The following is a 4,860-nucleotide window of genomic DNA, read 5'->3' on the forward strand; positions in this document are numbered from 1 at the left end:
GATTGAGAAACGATGTATTGTGGAGTGTCCAGTTAAAGATGAAGTGCAAGTTTTGAGCTGGTGTAGTTTCTTCAGTTGTATCACTTGAAGCAGTCTTCCCATAATCGCACAAAAAGAATGTCCAACAAAATCAAAAATCTCCTGCCAGCTTGGGTCATTCTGGGATTAAATTTACAGATCATTAGAAAAAGGTTGTAAACATTCATGTGGCTGGTAGAACAATTTTGATCTAAGGATTTAATTCAGTTTTTTAATAGATCCTTGAAGATCTGCTTCAGTAACATGACTCATCTGTAAAGAAGGTCTTTTAAAAGGTTATTCATCGTGCATACTGATGAGTAATTCATCTTTTTGTCTGAAGAGCCAAAAATACAAAGGATGAAGGAGTAAAAATGAAAGTTGATTTGTAATGCTTCTTGTGACCAGTGGGGGGAACCAGACAACACTATAGGATTGGGTCACAGTCTATTTAGATTGTTTCTGGTTTATCAACAGAAGGGGCACAAGACAATACTAAGACCGGGATCCCTGCTCCAGGAGAACCACAGACCTGTAGTGAGAACATGCAAGTATCTCCTAATTAAGGAACTGATGAACTACGGCTTGTCATTCCTCACCCAAGGATCACAGTTCATGTCAGTTCTCTAGCTAAACTGTGGCTTAATAGACAATAGCAATGGCAACCAAGACCAGTCCTACCACTTTCCACTTTATATACCAGGTTTTCTAGTTCTCTAACTTCTCTGATGTTTAAGATTTGAAAATGGAACAAACATAAAAATGTAAACACCATCCATTTAATGTCTGTGATTCACACATTGTATGTGCTACAACAACGTTCACATGAAAACTGGTGACAGAGGATTTTGTTCAAACCCAAGACATGATCCTTGTGTCCACGTGCTGTATAGACTCAGTTAGAGGGATGTTACAGCTGTGACAACCTGATCACCCTGATGTGATAACCTGTATAAGGCACAGATACCTTGCAGTCACTGATGCTAAATGGTTGGTCATACAGAATACTGTAACTTGCATTTACAGCTTTTGTAGCTTGGATGATTGTGGTACATGCACTTTTAAGAAACATTCCATGCATTCTATAAACATGGTTCCGTTGTTGCACATCTTGTGCCTCAATATGTCTTTGCTTTGCCATTCAATGTTCATTTTCTTTTCTGGAGCAACACTGTCCTTGATGTACTGCAGGACTTTTTAAACAGGATCGCAGCATTGAGAGTTCAAAATATAAATCCTTGGGTTCTTCTGCCACCTAGTGGCTTGTGTCCTCCAATAATTCCTTTTTAATCAAATCCCGGCATTTCATGGTACAGGATGCCCTATAGTGATCCTGAAAGGGCGCTGTGTCTGAAGGTTTTCTAACTTGATTTAAATCACCAGCAGCTGAACTGGGCTATATTGTTAAACCAGGAATGAGCTGATTTAGATTAAGAGCTGAGCTGGAATGAAACCCATGAAGTCACACTAACTCTTCTGATCCAGAATTGGACGGCCCTGCTGTAGTACTGTGTTTAAAGGTCCTAAATGACTTAGCATATTTGTTCCTTTGCCAACATTTTTTAACTGTTATTAAATACAGTGAAGATATCATAAAAAATAAGGGATTTGTATTTCTGTTCACACAAGCTTTTCATAAGCTCTTTTTTCCCCAAGTTATGGTTACGAACATTTAAAACTGTGTATATGATGTACATTTTTTTTACCCAAATGGTGGTATAAGTATGAAATAAGCCATCCAGCCATGTTGTTGTAGCAAATACCCTGGCTTCTTTAAAAAATTGCTGAAATCCAAGAATCAATTAGCTACTAGCAATCAAACATGACAGATTGATTTTGCTTTTTGCTTGTAATATCTTAAAGTAATCTCGCCTGAGTCTAATTTTCCAGTTTTATACACTTAGAAACTCAAAATTAATTTGTCTACAAGAATATTTGACACTGAGCGTTATATAGGAGGTTACATACTGTGTATTTCTGCTACAGATCACTGAAAAACATCTTTTATGTTTGGTAATAAACCATTTTAGTTTTCTGAAGGACAGATTGATGTCCCTGAACGTAAACTAATTTTATGTTTATTTTATGTTCTATTTTATTTCAATACTGCAGAACACTGCAATTACAATAATAAAAATAATTATATTATACTCAACTGAATAACAAAACAAATCCTGTAATTAAGAAAATACTAATAGTTGATACAATTAATCACTTAAAAGGTGTGAACAGTTTTTAAAAAGTCAACTGCATTTCATTCAGGGACTAAAGTTGAAAATATTTTTAGGCTTTCAATTAAAAGGCTGTTAATCAAAAACAACATGACTCAAACTAGCACCTTTGTTCTGGTAGATTATGTTCTACCTTACAATAAATCACAGTTTTTTAAGACTAAGTGGAACCAAAGGTTCATTTTTCTACACTTGTTCTACAGTGTGCCTTGGATGTTGTGGGCTTTTAGACTTCTGCATTAAAAAAAAAAGCTCCAGAGCATTGAATGTGGATCTTGGAATCTGCATCAGTAAATTATTTACAAGGCTTATGCAAAATCATGAATGTGCATAGTAAAGAATGTAACATTTTTTGTCTTCATTTGGAAATCTGAAAAAGACTATAGTTAATCAATCATGGGTTTACTCAATAACAAAACATGTTTGGAAAACCAGGCGCTTAGTGGATTGAAATCCATGGTTCCCATATATCATGAATTGCACAGATGCTGTTGTTGACTTTTTGTCCAGAGGATATTGTCCTGAGGTGAATAAGTGAAGGAAACACTGCTGTGAGATGGAAGGGTGGCAATTAAGGAGAAAGCAAATGACATCAAGCCCAAATCGTTCTGTCATGAAGCAGTGGGATGTCTGTTGTTCATTAGACACCAATACCTTCTGTAGTATGAGGGGCAAAGGCTGAGTGCATCTTGCTGCACTCTTGAATCTTGCTACAGCAATTACATGACCTGTGTCCAGCTGGACCACAGAATATAACAATAAGTTCTTTCTGTAGTCTGATAATCTGATTCTTCACTAGATATCTTGTAGTGGATGCTCAGCTCATGCCGGAGTATAAAACTTGAAACCTCAGTCTTGGAATGATCTTTGTATTTTTTCTCATTTAGGAATTAAGGCATGGACAAGCTATGAGAGGCCACAGGATGTTTTTGCTCCTTTTCTGTAAATTACTATATTGAATTCATTTCTGTCCTGCTTTCGTTTAAGAGGAGATACACTTCATCCAACAAGTGATGCACAGCCAGGATTTTGCACGGTCAGCCCCACTTGAAGGCAAACCACATGGAGGAGAGAGAAATTACGTCACCCATTTAATTAAGGGGGGGTATGGGGTGAAACATTATGTATTTAACCAGGATACTGTTATTAACATACCTACTATTGCAACTAACACCATGATACCTTTAATGACCAAGTATTCAGGACAAATGTCTCATCTAAAGAACCGCCTCTCCTACAGCGCAATGAACGCTGTTATCATATTGTGGCATTGGTTTGGAAATTCTAGAGTAAAGAGTGCCACCTGCTGGTCAGCTAGCACCCTTAGCATAGTCTCACCTTCAAGGCCCAAACTTGCTTTATTTCTAAAATTTGTCCAGATGAAGCTTTAAGGTGGCGACGCTGCTATGTAATTTTGAGATCCTGTTGCTAAAGTCCTGGTAACATCTAAGAGGGTCTGAAGCAGTGATTTCAGCTTTAACCATCTGCCATTATATGAAATATACAACATATGATACTCATACACAAGGATTGTTTTTTAAATTTATTTAACTAAGCTCAACAAACATGCTCTTTTGAGGATTTTGTTTCTATTATGTATTTAGAAATAGACTGGCCCTTCCAAACTAAAAATATTCTAGGGAGATTTTTAGCAATGGTGGATGTAAAAGTGAAATGCAGTAAGAGGAGCTTGAATTAACCTTTCCCATTTCTAAGCCTCTACTTGATTTGCTCCAGGTCTGAAATGAGAAATCACAGGCACCCCTCTAATTGGAGTGGATGGGCATAAGGTAACCTGATAAGAATGGAGTGACCTCCAACACAAGGGCTGCCTGGAAGTAACCTCTGTCCCCACATAAGCCATGCTGTAACAGGAGAGGAACTTCACCAAAAACCCAGCAATTATAGTTCAGTTTTTCCCCTTCAAATATAATTATGGGGACTTCTAACTGGAACCTTGTTTCTTGTAGTTTTTTTTTTACATTTTTGTTTGAGCGGTGGGTGATTCCATGTTCAGGCATTTTAGGAAAAAAAAAAGAGAAAATACAGAAACTGGCTGTTATGTGTGAAACTGAATCGCATAATGACCATCTGGTACGCAGTTATGATGGAAATTAACATCGCACTGGTTTGGTAGTGATGAGAGGTTGGGGGAGGTGATACTGATGGGTGCTTTACAGTTTCTTCCCTTCTCTGCCAGGAAAAGTCTTGATTTTCAGAACTGTTGCCAAGGACGATCTAATAATCTGACCTTGTCTAGCCAAAATCAACAGTACAACCCCTTTACTGTAGCATTTTGAAAGAAATGTTCTGAAGTGTTCTTGTTTTGATGTTTTGCTCTCGTAATTCTAGTTTTCTGACGCTTTTGTCTTCAGAACAAAAACAAACCCAGTCTCGATACTTAATTGCGATTCGATTTGCAAGGAAGCTAACATTCTTTAGAAGTATGTGAGAAACAAAGCTTAATTTAATTCCGCCTGTAAAATGGAGTAATTCTTACCAGACCATCATGTTCTTATAACATTGTAAGAATGACCTCGTGAAATGCAACCAAAAGAAGCTCATTTCTTTTTTTCTTTTGTTTGTGCAGATTTCATCACACTCAAAAATC

Source organism: Lepisosteus platostomus, chromosome 21 (genome assembly GCF_059453375.1).
Source record: "Lepisosteus platostomus isolate fLepPlt1 chromosome 21, fLepPlt1.hap1, whole genome shotgun sequence".
NCBI classification, from domain to species: domain Eukaryota; kingdom Metazoa; phylum Chordata; class Actinopteri; order Semionotiformes; family Lepisosteidae; genus Lepisosteus; species Lepisosteus platostomus.